General features: G+C 44.3%; 1 long non-coding RNA gene across 12 annotated transcripts in view; it reads left to right on the forward strand.

Moving 5' to 3' along the window:
* Positions 1–17,085, forward strand: part of LOC147365893 (uncharacterized) — a 185,538-nt gene that overhangs the window by 79,765 nt on the left and 88,688 nt on the right. The window contains exon 3 of one of the 12 annotated variants that reach the window (XR_015132998.1): positions 9,405–9,774. The exons of the other annotated variants lie outside the window; for them this stretch is intronic. This is a non-coding gene — a long non-coding RNA (uncharacterized LOC147365893). Of the gene's footprint in view, positions 1–9,404; positions 9,775–17,085 lie in introns of those variants that run through there. 12 annotated transcript variants of the gene reach the window in all.

Below are 17,085 nucleotides of genomic sequence, written 5' to 3' on the forward strand. Positions count from 1 at the left end.
TAATTACCAGTAAAGGATCTGTCAGCAGAAAGAAGTCTCCTAACTTGTCTTGCTTATAATTTAGTCAGGGCAGTACCCGAGCCAACCTGTTTGTTAGGCAAGAGAATTATTTCTGAAAGGATCTCCAGGAAAAGGAATACCCGCCTCTCTTGTGCTAATATGAACTGCATTTCATCTTCAAATTCTCTGCAGGAAGAGAGAGCCGTGCTTTGTTCCCCACCTGGGATGGCTGAGAGGCCTGGAATGTGAGTGGCTATGGTTCCCAAGATAAGAAATTGTCAGCCTCCACTGTGAGGATTATGAATAGGATCAGAGAAGGAAGAGAAAAAAGCAACGTCAGATTAATTTTAAAACCAATTTAAAGGTTAAATCTTGCCAAAAAAGAGAAATTACAATCTCAAGGTCGAGTAGAAAATTAGTATTTCCCAATCCTGAAAGTGTCTAAAAATTTATCTTTTTAAAATTTCACATTTTACTGGGAGTTCCTTGGTGGCCAAAGGGTTAGGATTCCAGGCTTTCAATGCCAGGGCTCGGGTTCAGTCCCAGGTTGGGGAACTGAGATCCCACAAGCTGTGCAGCACAGCCAAAAAAAAAAAAAAAAGTAAAATTTCACCTATTACTGGTCAAATAGCAAAGAAGCCAGAACATGTGACAATTCAGTAGTATTTATTATTAATAAATAGATATAAATGTTTTATTGTCAGCCACCTAGAAGAAATGTCTCGTAACAGGCAAAGAAAACCCCATCGGGGTTTTGAGATACCCTTCCTTCCTTGCTGCTGCTGCTGCTTCTAAGTCGCTTCAGTCATGTCCGACTCTGTGCAACCCCATAGACGGCGGCCCACCAGGCTCCCCCATCCCTGGGATTCTCCAGGCAAGAACACTGGAGTGGGTTGCCATTTCCTTCTCCAATGCATGGAAGTGAAAAGTGAAAGTGAAGTCACTCAGTCGTGTCCGACTCTTCACGACCCCATGGTCTGCAGCCCACCAGGCTCCTCCGTCCATGGGATTTTCCAGGCAAGAGTACTGGAGTGGGGTGCCATTGCCTTCTCCACTTCCTTCCTTAGCAACCATCATATTAAACACTGTGTCACCACAACTTGTTGATCTAGTTGGTGATAGAAAAGGTGGGGCAAGCCGTAAAAAATAGCTAAGATTAATGATGTCTGTCAATAGCCATCTTCTTCAGCACTCTTTGATAACCCCAGGACTGGGCTGGCCCATTCTTGAGTGTGGGGTAATTTGTCCAGTGGAGCCCAGGGTAAAGCTGGGCCCTTTCAATGCAAGATCATTCAGGTCAGCTATGCAGTCCCTGTTGAGGTCATCAGCAGCTTCAGCAGAGAAAGATTTTAGAAAGGATATATTATTTGATAAACAAAAAAGTATTGATGTAATCATTATAAAAAATAGAATATTTTAAACTCCCCATCATTTATTTTATAGTTTAATTTTATTTTGAAATATACATGAAAAGACTGATGCTGGGAGGGATTGGGGGCAGGAGGAAAAGGGGACGACAGAGGATGAGATGGCTGGATGGCATCACCGACTCGATGGATGTGAGTCTGAGTGAACTCCGGGAGATGGTGATGGACAGGGAGGCCTGGCGTGCTGCCATTCATGGGGTTGCAGAGAGTCGGACACAACTGAGCAACTGAACTGAACTGATACATGTAGGGGACAGTTTACCTTTTAGGTAAATCTTTTTGGCCTTTCTTGCCCAGCCCATTGCCCAGTGAGACTAGATACATTACAGCTGATTTTATAGGCCCCTCTTGATAAACTGTACAAGGATTTTTTTTTCCATTCCATGGAGCTTAATAGAGAGGGCCTGGAAAAGGCAAGAGAGTAAGAGATCAAACACAATTCCTGGGACTTATGTTTGGCAACAGTTAAAAAAAAAAAAAAATCAACAACAAATGAGTAAAACCTATCCAACTAGTTCATCCTGTTTCCACAGAGTAATCAGGGCGAAAGTGAGACTGTAACAATTTAGAGAAGACACTTCAGGCTTCCCTTTGGAATCACCACTCTTGGGTTTCTGTTGTTTATTTTCTTGGTCTCTCTGCACCCTCCTGCTTAGATGCATGTGTGATCCTGTCTGTGGCACTCCTTCCCGTGGTCTGGGTTACATTAGACAATACCATCAATTTCTTTGATAGAGTCCAGAGCTGAACCACTGTGGAAAATAATGAGCTTATTATGAATATGCAACTGTATCCTTTTTTTAAAAAATTGGGGTATAGTTGCTTTGCAATGTTGTATTGGTTTCTACTGTACAATGAAGTGAATCAGCCACAGGGAATTTATCCCCTCCCTCTTGGGTCTCATCCTCCCCCCATCCCACCGCCCCAGGTAATCACAGAGCACAGAGCTGAGCTCCCTGTGTTCTATAGTGGGTTCCCACTAGCTATCTATTTTACACGTGATGGTGTATATATATACACGTCAATCCCAGTCTCCCAGTTCACCCCACCCTCCCTGATCCCTGTGTCCTTGCATCAGTTATCTACATCTGCATCTCTATTCCTGCCCTGCAAACAGGTTCATCTGCAACATTTTTCTAATTCCACATCTATGTGTTAATGTACTATATTTGCTTTTCTATTTCTGACTTACTTCACTCTGTATGACAGATTCTAGGTCCATCCATGTCTCTGGAAACGACCCAGTTTTGTTCCTTTTTATGGCTGTATCTATGTACCACATCTTCTTCATCCATTCATCTGTCAGTGGACATTTTAACTCTCTTAGATTTGATTTATTAATTCTTTCTGTATGCAGTGTTCATGGGTTGATGGGGCCAACTAGTCACGGGCTCATCAGAGCTCCCTCTCTCTCTGGGAGTTAAAAATCTGCAAACAGCATCCAGATTCTTTTACAGTGCCCCATTCTAGGCTCCACAAAGGCAGGAGCAGGTTTTACTTCCTGGGGCCGGTGCTGTAGCTGTTAGGAGTCAATTCTCCTTAGGACTCAGATTGTCAAGTTGTTTCAGGACTCTTGGGTTTGTTTGACTTCCTTCCTAGGACCTTGGGAATTTTGGTATAAAACTATCCTTTTCTCTAGTTTTCAGAAGACAAATAGAAGACTTTGCCAAGGAAACAGAGAAGAAAAGGTTAGAAAATATATTGATTTACAAAAATAGATGGATCTTTAGTAGAACAAAAGGACAAACTACAGGCTGGGAGAAAATACTTGCAAAAGACATGTCTGATAAAGGACTGGTATCTAAAATATATAAAGAACTTTTAAAACTCAGCAATAAGGAAACGAACAACCAACTGAAAAGAGGGTAAAAGATTAGAGCAGACACTTCCCCAGAGAAGATGTACAGATAGCAAATGAGTATATGAAAATATCCTTAGGGAGTTGCATATTAAAATAAGATACCACTGCACACATAAAAGAATGATTAAAATCCAAAACAGTGACAATACCAAAAGCTGGCAAGGATGTGTAGGATCTCTTACTCATTGCTGGTGGGAATGCAAAATGGTAAAGCCACTCTGGAAGATAGCTTGACAGTTTCTTCCAAAACCAAATATACTCTTACCACATAATCCAGCAAATTATGCTCCTTGGTATTTACCCAAAGGAGTTAAAAAATTATGTTCACACAAAAACATGCCCACAGATGTTTAGCAGCTTTATTCATAATTGCCAAAATTCAGAAGCAACAAGATGTTTTTCTGTAGGTGAATACATAAACTATGAGACATCCACAGTAGAGTATCATTCAGTGCTAGAAGAAATGAGCTAACAAGCTGTGAAAAGACATGGAGGAACCTTAAATGTATATTGCCAGGTGAAAGAAACCAATCTGAAATGCATACATACTGTATGACTCCAACGATGTAACATTCTGGAACAGGCAAAATTATGGAGATAATAAAAAGATGAGTGGTTGGCAGGGGTTGTGGTGAGGAAGTGATGACTAGCTTAGGGAATTTTTAGGGCAGTGAAAGTACTGTGTGATACTGAAACATGGGGTACATGACATTATACATTTGTTCAAACCCATAGGACGTACAATGCAAAGAGTGAACCCTAATGTAGACTGTGGACTTTAGTTAATAACATCAGTATTGGCTCATCAACTATAACCAATGTGCACTTAATGCAAGATGTTAATGACAGGGGAATTGGGACGGGGGAAGGAGGATATGGGAACCCTGTACTTTCTGCTCAATTTTTCTATAAACCTGAACCTTTTAAGAAAAAGGTCTACTAACTAAAAGAAAACAAAAAGCCAGATCTAGGAAAGTGTGGGAAGAATCGTGCCATTAGAGGGTCAAGGGAAGTGTGGTCAACACTGATCTGAATTTTTCTGAGCCACCGCAAAGGCAGGCCTCTGAGGCGATGTTTTCACCACCAAGAGTCTAGCCGGTGAATTTAAGTTGCTGGTCAGCCGAACAGCACTGCACTGTTCACCATCTCAGAACAGCTAATGAAATCACAGACTCCCATCTTAGGGAGCTAGGGGGAGAAGAAAGGGGCTTTCAACTGAGTTTAAAGGTAAGAAATAGAAACATCCAGAGACTTTTGTAGCCTGTAGCATTTGAAAAGCTCTTCAAATAAATCATCTCAAGCACTGGAGTTGGAGGAACCTTGAAATAGGATAATTATGAGCTTTGATGTGGTGGTTTGTGCTGCATTCACAGTATTTACTCCATTCGAGTGTGTGTGAGTGAGAGAGAGAGAGAGAGAGAGAGAGAGAGAGAGAGAGAGAGAGAGCCGCGCATGCGCACGCCTGCATTCACAGTATTTACTCCATTCGAGTGTGTGTGAGTGAGAGAGAGAGAGAGAGAGAGAGAGCCGCGCATGCGCACGCCTGCCTGAGAGCCAGGGAGACCAAAAGGAAGGAAGGGAGAAAAGATCTTCATCTTCTCTAATTTCTTTGTACTGGTGGAGTCTAACCTGACCAGGTTATTTCTTTTACACTAACTTCGAGCAGCTACCCACATGTCTTAGTCAACACATCTTTGTACTTGCATTCCTTGAAACCACATTCTGCTTCTTCCTTTTCCCACCTTGCCACCCTCCCCCCTGCCCTTTTTTTAAAGAAAGCGTTGTTAATATGTTCAAGATCTTTCCGGTGTTGTCACATGGCTGTCATGTTGTTCATCACGTTTTCTTCCCTCCCTCTTAAAGTCCCACCTAGCCTCCTTGGGAGAGGTGGTGTCTACTTCAGCCCCTTGCCTTCTGGTTTGCAGACACAACTCCAGGGGTTTGATTAGCCTCAGCCTGAGATGACCCAGATACTTTAAGGGAGTAGAAACAATAGAATTATCCATGTTCACAGTGTTAGTGTTGTATTTAACACTTAGAAGGCAAATGCTACTTTCTGAGGAATACACATGAGCGTTGTCTTAAGGAGAAACAAAGGCCAGAGGAAGATCTGGTTCTTGCCCCAGACAAATGTATGACCTTGGGAAAATGCCAATCTGTCCAAGCCTCAGAGCCTTCATATGCAAACTAGAGATATTCTTCCTGCTGAAAGGCAGAGGACCAGACCTTTGGTTTCCCAAAGCCTTGTCAGGTTTAAGGTTCTGTATTAAAACTTTAGCCTTTTCCTTCTCCAAGGGATCTTCCCAACCCAGGGAAAGTAGCCTTTCCCTTCTTCAGGGGGGTCTTCCCAACCCAGGGATTGAACCCAGGTCTCCTGAATTGCAGGTGGATTCTTTACCAGCTGAGTCACAAGGGAAGCCCATATTAGAACCTAAGAAATGCTTTTCACCCAAATGGATAGATCTTAACTGTCTGGAATGTGAGTTGGGTCATATTTCCCTTGACTAGCCCACAGCACATAGCATGCTATTAGTAATCTTAACAGCTACCCTTTACTGAACTATTTATGAGCCACTTGCCTGCCTGCCTGGGGACTCAAACTTGTGGAGCAGTGGCTATTATGGAGAGAGAGGGGAAGGGAGTGGGCCATGGCATAGAGCCAACCACCAACCCAGGGCCTCCAGCTTCTGAGAGCAGGCAGCCCCCTGGGTTAGCAGGCTCTGCCCAGGAGCTGGAGGTGAGTGGGAGGTGGAGCCTTGAAGGTCTTTATCTCTTCTCTTGCTACTGTGCTGAATCTGACATAACGCATACATAGCTTCAAGGTAGAGGCAGCCGTGACCTGGAACATTGTGTCATCGGAAAAAAAAATTACATATTCACAGCATTTCCTCTAATGTACCTGTAAAGCTGGCCTGCTGGGCTGTTTAGGTTATGGGTGGAAAGAAGCATCTGAAAATTATCCACGTTAAGAATGAAAAACGCGAGTGAGAACAGCAGGCCTTGGTGAGAGGGTTATCTAATGAGGATTTGAGAATGTTTCTGATGGAGTCTTTCCCTCTTCCCAGGCTGCACACCCTCTGCCATGAGGAAGTTTAAAACTACTCTTTGGGATGTTTTACATTCAGGGAATTCCCAGGCTGTCCAGTGGTTAAGACTCTGCTGCAGGGGGTATGGGTTTGATCCTGGTCAGAGAACTAAGATTTCACATGCTGCGCAGCACAGCCAAAAAGGAAAAAAAAAAAAAAGATGTTTTACATTCAGATTTCTTCTCCTCCACCTGGTGCTAAGATGAGCCTAGGGTGGCCTGGGTTTAGGTTAGATTGGCAGGAGAAGCTTTTCTGTGCAAACAAAATCAATCAGTTCTTCAAACAACCCGCGGGTTTCAAAAAATCTTGCTGAGGGGAAAGATTGTGCATAGTGATGGGCAAAGAGTTAATGGCAACAAAGATTTGATGAAGGTTTGAAACACAGGTCCAGCAGTTCTCCATAAAAAGACGGCTATCCTCTCCTGTCAGAGAAGGCAATGGCACCCCACTCCAGTACTCTTGCCTGGAAAATCCCATGGACGGAGGAGCCTGGTGGGCTGCAATCCATGGGGTCGCTAAGAGTCGGACACGACTGAGCGACTTCACTTTCACTTTTCACTTTCATGCATTGGAGAAGGAAATGGCAACCCACTCCAATGTTCTTGCCTGGAGAATCCCAGGGACGGCGGAGCCTGGTGGGCTGCTGTCTATGGGGTCGCACAGAGTCGGACACGACTGAAGTGACTTAGCATAGCATCCTCTCCTGTATTCTGGCCTGGAGAATTCCATCAACTGTATAGTCCATGGGGTTACAAAGAGTTGGACATGACTGAGCGACTTTCACTTCATATCTCTCATGGCTAAGAGTTTACAAAGCTCTTTCCAGCCCGTTGTCTCACCTTTATTGCCACACTAACCTATGAAGCCCAGCATAGTAAACTAGCATGATCCCTCCTTAGCGGAGAGGAAACTGAAGCTCAGTGACCTGCCCACTTCCCACAGCTCAGGCCAGGGCCAGGGCGAGAATCCAGCTATGTGACTCAATTTGTCTTCATTCTAGGCTGTTCGCCACCAGTAGCATCCCCTTATTCTACCTCCCTGCCCCCTCCCCACCATCCATCCTAGCCTTGAATATGAAATTTATCAGGATCAGGTGCAACAGAAAATGCATCACTGCTAGAAAGCCCAAGAGCCTTTTTGCATTTTGCACATATTTTATTGAGAGAAGTACAGCTTTTGATTATCTATGGGACCTGAACTCAGTAGCTTCCAGGAGATCTGACTTACTGATACGTGAGAAAATCTGGGAAATAAGCCATAAGATAAATAGCTCAGTCTCCTCTCTCTGCCATGGCTTATGATCCGGCTGTCATGGGAAGGTAAGTGGAGGTGAGGTATTAGTCAGCTGACTACATAGAACATTAATTTCTTACTAACTTTATAAAACAAAATCCTTCATAACTCTGAAAGCATAATTGGAACTCCCCAAGCACGTTCGAGGGAAGTACTCAGCTCTGGCCTGTTTAGTATTTCTATCAGCAACTTGAAGAGTCATGTAAAAGGAATGTTCACAGATTATTCAACTGACAGCGGTGGGGAGGGATGGCTGATACAGTGTGTAGTGACAGAGGGGTGAGCATCCACGCCAGGAAGCCTGGCCTCACACCTCACACGATGTATCCCTGTCCCTGAGGACCGCCCATCTGACACCTGCAGCTCACAGGTCCTGGGCCTGTGCTTTCTAAGGAGTTTTGTCTTTTTCAATATCATGACCACATTCTGGACTTTGCTGTTACTCTGGCTGCTCCCCGCCAGTACCCCTTCAGCACCACACTCTCGAAACTGTTTTCCATGATTCTAGCTCTCACTGCCACCTCTCACACTACACCTCTTATGAGCTCATCTTTTCTAATCACGTCCTTGGTCATCTGCATTAGCGAATGCCACCACTTCTCACCCAGGTTCCAAGACAGAAACTGAGTCTACCTGCCATTCTGGGTCTTCACTTCTTGTCTATTAAGGCCTCCTGTGCACAATAAAAAAAAAAATTAAAATAATAACATCAAATAAAATTTGTGTACCTTTTCTAAAGGCAATGCCAAAAAAATGCTCAAACTACCACACAATTGCACTCATCTCACACGCTAGTAAAGTAATGCTCAAAATTCTCCAAGCCAGGCTTCAGCAATATGTGAACCATGAACTTCCAGATGTTCAAGCTGGTTTTAGAAAAGGCAGCGGAACCAGAGATCAAATTGCCAACATCTGCTGGATTATGGAAAAAGCAAGAGAGTTCCAGAAAAACATCTATTTCTGCTTTATTGACTATGCCAAAGCCTTTGACTGTGTGGATCACAATAAACTGTGGAAAATTCTGAAAGAGATGGGAATCCCAGACCACCTGATCTGCCTCTTGAGAAATTTGTACGCAGGTCAGGAAGCAACAGTTAGAACTGGACATGGCCATCAGCAGATGAATGGACAAGAAAGCTATGGTACATATACACAATGGAGTATTATTCAGCCATTAAAAAGAATACATTTGAGTCAGTTCTAATGAGGTGGATGAAACTGGAGCCTGTTATACAGAGTGAAGTAAGCCAGAAGGAAAAACATCAATACAGTATACTAACGCATATATATGGAATTTAGAAAGATGGTAACAATAACCCTGTGTACGAGATAGCAAAAGAGACACTGATATATAGAACAGTCTTATGGACTCTGTGGGAGAGGGAGAGGGTGGGAAGATTTGGGAGAATGGCATTGAAACATGTAAAATATCATGTATGAAACGAGATGCCAGTCCAGGTTCGATGCACGATACTGGATGCTTGGGGCTAGTGCACTGGGACGACCCGGAGGGATGGTATGGGGAGGGAGGAGGGAGGAGGGTTCAGGATGGGGAACATATGTATACCTGTGGCGGATTCATTTTGATATTTGGCAAAACTAATACAATTATGTAAAGTTTAAAAATAAAATTAAAAAAAAAAAGAACTGGACATGGAACAGCAGACTGGTTCCAAATAGGAAAAGGAGTTTGTCAAGGCTGTATATTGTCACCCTGTTTATTTAATTTATATGCAGAGTACATCATGAGAAACGCTGGACTGGAAGAAACACAAGCTGGAATCAAGATTGCCGGGTGAAATATCAATAACCTCAGATATGCAGATGACACCACCCTTATGGCAGAAAGTGAAGAGGAACTTAAAAGCCTCTTGATGAAGGTGAAAGTGGAGAGTGAAAAAGTTGGCTTAAAGCTCAACATTCAGAAAATGAAGATCATGGCATCCAGTCCCATCACTTCATGGGAAATAGATGGGGAAACAGTGGAAACAGTGTCAGACTTTATTTTTCTGGGTTCCAAAATCACTACAGATGGTGACTGCAGCCATGAAATTAAAAGACGCCTACTCCTTGGAAGGAAAGTTATGACCAACCTAGATAGCATATTCAAAAGCAGAGACATTACTTTGCTGACAAAGGTTCCTCTAGTCAAGGCTATGGTTTTTCCTGTGGTCATGTATGGATGTGAGAGTTGGACTGTGAAGAAGGCTGATCGCCAAAGAATTGATGCTTTTGAACTGTGGTGTTGGAGAAGACTCTTGAGAGTCCCTTGGACTGCAAGGAGATCCAACCAGTCCATTCTGAAGGAGATCAGCCCTGGGATTTCTTTGGAAGGAATGATGCTAAAGCTGAAACTCCAGTACTTTGGCCACGTCATGCGAAGAGTTGACTCATTGGAAAAAACTCTGATGCTGGGAGGGATTGGGGGCAAGAGGAGAAAGGGATGACAGAGGATGAGATGGCTGGATGGCATCTCCGATTCAATGGACATGAGTCTGAGTGAACTCCAGGAGTTGGTGATGGACAGGGAGGCCTGGCATGCTGCGATTCATGGGGTCGAAAAGAGTCGGACATGACTGAGTGACTGATCTGATCTGTTCTGATCTCCTATTAAACTAGTCTTTTGTCAGGTTAATTTGCAGGTCCCAGTCCCTGAACACAGAGGCTAGAGGAAAGTCTTTCCTTCCCTACAATGTGAAATTTGGGCTTGTCAGGTTCTTTGTTCTCCACACCTACTGGTTACTGATTTCTGTAGGTAAATCTCTCTCTCCTATACTCTCTCCATTCCCTTGGCTGTCCCCTATAGTCCCTCTAAATGTATTAATAATTGTTACACCTCCCTACCAAAAACCGCCAGGAGCATCTTTATTATACTTTCAGAATCCCTCTTGATCTGCTTTCTGCTTTTGTGATTCTTATGATCTCTCAGCCTTGATTGGATTGTGGCGCTACACCTTCTAGCCAGGTGCTTGGTATGTCCTTGGCATCCCTCAAGGGAGGGGGATTGAATACCACTGGCCCCGTCTAAGCTTAGGCCCTCATCACATCTTGCCTAGATTACAGTTACAGCCAACATTCTCTGACCTGCCTGCCTTGCTGCCTCTGGTTTTGATCACCTCAATCTCCTGCCTCAAACACCAGGAGATACTGGAGGTAGGGATTTGACTGAGCCACAGTGAGGTTGACTGAGTGAAGTTCTAATTAGAATGGAAGAAAAATGATGGAGCCATGAGTCTGGCCATGGGGAGAGGACATCAGGTTAAAACCATGAGAATCAACATGTTGTAGAGTCTAGCCTTGTGGGTGGTGGATCCGCCTGGCTTCACAGGGCAGAGATGGGGTGGACTGGAAGGTATGATAATATTTGGAAATAGTAAGAATGTCTTTATTTTATAGTATTTCTTTTGTTTGGAGGAGCTATTTTAGAGAGGAATCAATGAGTGGATAGACAGTGTAGGTCTCTGATAAGTGACCCCTCTGCACCCTGTGCCTCCCTGGGGCTCAGGCTTCCTAGGAGGACCTGTGATGGGAAGGGCTTTGTGGTGTGTTAGCTAAACAGTGTCTTGGTTGACCTCCCAGCCTTTCCCCATGACTATCTCAGAGAGGTGTGGAGAAGGGGTGGGGGGAGTGACGGATGGAGAAAAGGAGGTAGGGAAGGAGAAGGGGAGAGACATCAAGCCCTGGGCCTTAGGAGCCCCGTGGGAGGGGAGGACCAGAAGGCCAGCTCTGCAGGTGTCCTGTGGACCCTTGACCTAGAAGCAGGAGAGGTTAACAGCCATATCGGTGGAGGAATGCAAAAACGATGGCCAGGTTCCAAGACCTCCATCAGGTGCCCCTGGAGACCCCCTGAAGCCTAGACAGACAGCGTCAGGGATGGGGCAGAGGAAACCCAAACTGACTGAAATTGAGTTTCTGCACCCGGTAGAATGGGGGCTCCTAATGGAAAATTAAATAGAGATCTTAAAAAAACCAAGGACGTTTAAGGACAGAGCTCTGTCCCCACCTCAGGAATGACCGATTTGCTGGCAGCCAGCTCTTTGGGAGCAGAAGTGTGAGTTATGATCCTTGTGTGCCTGGCACGAAGCACAGCACTGACAAAGGGAGGGGCTTGCTGTCTCTGACCACACGTGAGAACTGCCCTTCGTGCCTAGACACATAAGGCCCCCGGCTGCTCTGGTCATATGTGAAGGACTGTGTCTCGCTCTGAAAACCTGGAGGCTGAGAACACAGAGAGAATTCAGAAGAGGATGTTAGGATACTAAGAGGTTATGAAAGTTTCCAACCTGTGCCTATGAATTGAGCTACAGAAATGTACATCCGTTGTCTTCTGACAACATTTTTCAATGTCGCACCATTCCCTCAAACCTAAATGTGCAAAACTAAACACAACACCTTATCCCGGGCCTGCCCTTCCCCTTGTCTCAGTAAACATTCTACCCTGCATCAGTGGAACTGGCAGAACCTTGGACATCATCCTTGATGCCTCTCTTTCCCATAGAATCTTTGATTCAGTAGCAGTCATGACAACAACCATGGGTCACGTGCACTAAGCTCTTGCACTGTGGCCAGCATTGTTTTAAGAGTGTCACATGTATGAGTCCACTTAATCCCTCATGACAACGCTATGAGGCAGGCATTGTATCTATGGCTTTCACGAATGAATGAACTAGGGTCAGGAGATTAAGTAATTCGAAGACACAGTGTTAGCAAGTGATGGAGATGCAATTTGAATCTAGGCAGTACATCTCTACATGTCCTGAGCTCTTTACCTCTGCACTCAACTGTGGTTGGTTTTTCCCTGTCTTTTCTGCTTTAGAGTATAAAGCAGGAAGTTTCCTTGTTTCTTGGTGAATCCTCAGAACCTAGTGAAGCTCTTGTCTCCAAATTGAGGCTTAATAAATGCATGATGATTGAGTGAATGTTTGAAATAAGAGCATATAAAGAAGATTGAGGGATGGCCCAGTGTAATGAATTGTATAGCTGGATAGGAAACTAGAGTTTATCCAGTCCTGGGGACATTTGGCCTGGAGAAAAGATTTAGGGAGGACATACTAACTGTCTTTTGATATTTGAAGAGCTACCAGATGGTGGAAGGGAGACACATTCCCTGGTGCTCCCAAGCAGTGAACCTCAGCAGCGTCTGAGAAAGGGGATGGGAGAGAATGTGAGTCATTGGAAAGAGTTGTATAGAAAACTACAAAAAAATTAAGCGCAACGTATCTTCTGTCTGCTGGGAACAAGTAGGTGACAGAGTGAAAAAGGCTTGGTTTGGCAAGGGGGAAAAACTGAGTCACAGGAAGTCTGATCTCAGCTGACAGTAAGAAAGGACTTCTATTAATACATCCTCTAGGTAGAGGGTCACCATACAGGGAGGCTGCACTTCCCTTTGCTTTTGGGTAGAGTCTGACATTGAGTTGTGGGGTTGCAGCAAAGATCTCATGTCTCTTCAAGCTCTCAGAGCCCTGCCCGTCTTCTCTGTTCACTCTGCTTCTCCCCGACCTTTGAAGTTCTCTCTCCAGAATCAGTTGGTCCCTAGAGAAATAGGCCTTTATCTCTGGGCCCCCAGATTTTCCAAGCTCAGATAACACAGCCACAGGTAAGGGGTGCTGTGGTCTCCTGCCCAGCTGTCCCTTCAGCACAGAGGCTCTCACTGCCCCAAAGCCCCAGCTGTTGAAACAGAAGCTGATGGCTCACAGCCGAGTCCCTCCCTAGGATGTTACCCCCAGTGGAAGGAAATTGCCTGATCTGAGGTTTCACCCCTTGCTGGGTCAATCCAATGATGAATGGATGCCGGAGGCACAAAGGCCCTCTGCCTCCATCTGAGACGTTTCTGTAGGGTCTTTCCAACTCCGAAGCTTCCCAGGGGCTGAGGCCGCTTTGGCAGCCGCATCACAGTTCAAGTTCACTGCCCAGTCCTACCTCTCTCTCTTTGTCTTCCCAACTGTTTCTGTTTCCTAAGGCTGCCCTGCCATAAAAAATATCACAAACTGCTACTGCTGCTGCTGCTAAGTCGCTTCAGTCCTGTCCGACTCTGTGTGACCCCATAGACGGCAGCCCACCAGGCTCCGCCGTCCCTGGGATTCTCCAGGCAAGAACACTGGAGTGGGTTGCCATTTCCTTCTCGAATGCATGAAAGTGAAAAGTGAAAGTGATGTCGCTCAGTTGCGTCCAACTTGTAGCAACCCCATGGACTGCAGCCTACTAGGCTCCTCCATCCATGGGGTTTTCTAGGAAAGAGTACTGGAGTGGCTTGCCATTGCCTTCTCTGATATCACAAACTAGGCAGCTTTAAGAGCAGAAATGTATTCTCTTACAGTTCTGGAGGTTAGACATCTGAAGTTAAGTTGTCAGTAGAGCCATGCTCCATCCTGAAGGCTTTAGGGGAGAATCTTGTCTGTTCCCAGCCTCCTGTGATGCTGGCATTCCTTGGTGTTCCTTGTAGATGCATCATTCCAATCTCTGCCTCCATCACATCATGATGGTCTCCTGCTGTCTGTGTACAACTTTTCTTTTTCTTATAAGGACACCAGTCATACTGAGTTAAGGGCCCATCCTAATCCAGTAAGATCTCATCTTAACTAATTATGTCTGCAAAGACTATTTCCAAGTGAGGTCATATATGCAGGCATGGGGATTAGGACTTCAATTTCTTTGTGGGGAAGGGCCACAATTCAACCCACAGTACCAACAAATTACCCGCCTGCAAATCTCTATCTATTTGCCAGGGAATCAGATCTATGACACAACCCAAACCCTAGTTTTTTACGATTCTGCTTTCAGACCCACAGCCATCCTCCCCCAGGGCTTCATGGCTAACTCTTAGCTTCCTCATCTTTGGTGCCCCTCCCTGCAGGGCAGTTCCACTTCTACCAGGATATCAAAACCTTTTATCCCCTCCCCTTCTACAACTGCCTTTTTCTTTTCATGTATTATCCAGGTGCTAACTGTTTAGTGCCATCTCTGAGCTGATGGTATAAGTCAGCTGTCAAAGCTACCAATTTACATAGTATGTGGTTCACTGGTGTTTACGTCAGAGATCAGATAAGTCGATCAGTCATGTCCGACTCTTTGCGACCCCATGAATCGAAGCACGCCAGGCCTCCCTGTCCATCACCAACTCCCGCAGTTCATTCAGACTCACGTCCATCGAGTCAGTGATGCCATCCAGCCATCTCATCCTCTGTCGTCCCCTTCTCCTCCTGCCCCCAATCCCTCCCAGCATCAGAGTCTTTTCCAATGAGTCAACCCTTCGCATGATGTGGCCAAAGTACTGGAGTTTCAGCTTTACTATCATTCCTTCCAAAGAAATCCCAGGGCTGATCTCCTTCAGAATGGACTGGTTGGATCTCCTTGCAGTCCAAGGGACTCTCAAGAGTCTTCTCCAACACCACAGTTCAAAAGCATCAATTCTTTGGCAATCAGCCTTCTTCACAGTCCAACTCTCACATCCATACATGACCACAGGAAAAACCATAGCCTTGACTAGATGAACCTTTGTTGGCAAAGTAATGTCTCTGCTTTTGAATATGCTATCTAGGTTGGTCATAACTTTCCTTCCAAGGAGTAGGCGTCTTTTAATTTCATGGCTGCAGTCACCATCTGTAGTGATTTTGGAACCCAGAAAAATAAAGTCTGACACTGTTTCCACTGTTTCCCTATCTATTTCCCATGAAGTGGTGGGACTGGATGCCATGATCTTCATTTTCTGAATGTTGAGCTTTAAGCCAACTTTTTCACTCTCCTCTTTCATTTTCATCAAGAGGCTTTTGAGTTCCTCTTCACTTTCTGCCATAAGGGTGGTGTCATCTGCATATCTGAGGTTATTGATATTTCACCCGGCAATCTTGATTCCAGCTTGTGTTTCTTCCAGTCCAGCGTTTCTCATGATGTACTTTGCATATAAGTTAAATAAACAGGGTGACAATATACAGCCTTGACAAACTCCTTTTCCTATTTGGAACCAGTCTGTTGTTCCATGTCTAGTAATAACTGTTGCTTCCTGACCTGCATACAGATTTCTCAAGAGGCAGATCAGGTGGTCTGGGATTCCCATCTCTTTCAGAATTTTCCACAGTTTATTGTGATCCACACAGTCAAAGGCTTTGGTGTAGTCAAGAAAGCAGAAATAGATGTTTTTCTGGAACTCTCTTGCTTTTTTCACGATCCAGCAGATGTTGGCAATTTGATCTCTGGTTCCTCTGCCTTTTCTAAAACCAGCTTGAACCTCAGGAAGTTCATGGTTCACATATTGCTGAAGCCTGGCTTGGAGAATTTTGAGCATTACTTTACTAGTGTGTGAGATGAGTGCAATTGTGCGGTAGTTTGAGCATTCTTTGGCATTGCCTTTCTTTGGGATTGGAATGAAAACTGACCTTTTCCAGTCCTGTGGCCACTGCTGAGTTTTCCAAATTTGCTGACATATTGAGTGCAGCACTTTCACAGCATCATCTTTCAGGATTTCACATGTTTGTATACACAGAAATGTCTACTGCAGTGAGATAGAAGAATCCATGCATGTTTACACTCTTGAGTAAAAGCTCAGGTGGAGGATGGATGGGAAGGGAAAAACATTTTGCAGGAGCCAAAGCAGAGAGGAGAAAAAGGACTATATTATTTGAAGGTTTCTTTTAAATCATAAGAGTAATTCATTTTATTAAAAGACATTTGGAGAATAGAGAATAGAGAGAAAAACAATTCTAACAATAATTCTAATAGAATTCTATATAATAATTCTAATAATTCCCCGAACACAATTTTGAAACATTTTATATTTCCTTTTTTCCCCTTTTAAACTTTTGTATAGTTGAGAGCATAAATTTTATATTCTGCGTGTTTTCATTTGGCAATAAGGAGTTCATGATCTGAGCCACAGTCAGCTCCTGGTCTTGTTTTTGCTGACTGTATAGAGCTTCTCCATCTTTGGCTGCAAAGAATATAATCAATCTGATTTCAGTGTTGACCATCTGGTGATGTCCATGTATAGAGTCTTCTCTTGTGTTGTTGGAAGAGGGTGTTTGTTATGACCAGTGCATTTTCTTGGCAAAACTCTATCAGTCTTTGCCCTGCTTCATTCTGTATTCCAAGGCCAAATTTGCCTGTTACTCCAGGTGTTTCTTGACTTCCTACTTTTGCATTCCAGTCCCCTATAATGAAAAGGACATCTTTTTTGGGTGTTAGTTCTAAAAGGTCTTGTAGGTCTTCATAGAACCATTCAACTTCAGCTTCTTCAGCATTACTGATTGGGGCATAGACTTGGATTACTGTGATATTGAATGGTTTGTCTTGGAAACAAACAGAGATCATTCTGTCGTTTTTGAGATTGCATCCAAGTACTGCATTTCAGACTCTTTTGTTGACCATGATGGCCACTCCATTTCTTCTGAGGGATTCCTGCCCGCAGTAGTAGATATAACGGTCA

This window comes from Bos grunniens, chromosome 9, assembly GCF_055505025.1.
Source record: "Bos grunniens cultivar Pamir isolate PY7600 chromosome 9, Bosgru_T2T1.0, whole genome shotgun sequence".
Lineage (NCBI taxonomy): Eukaryota > Metazoa > Chordata > Mammalia > Artiodactyla > Bovidae > Bos > Bos grunniens.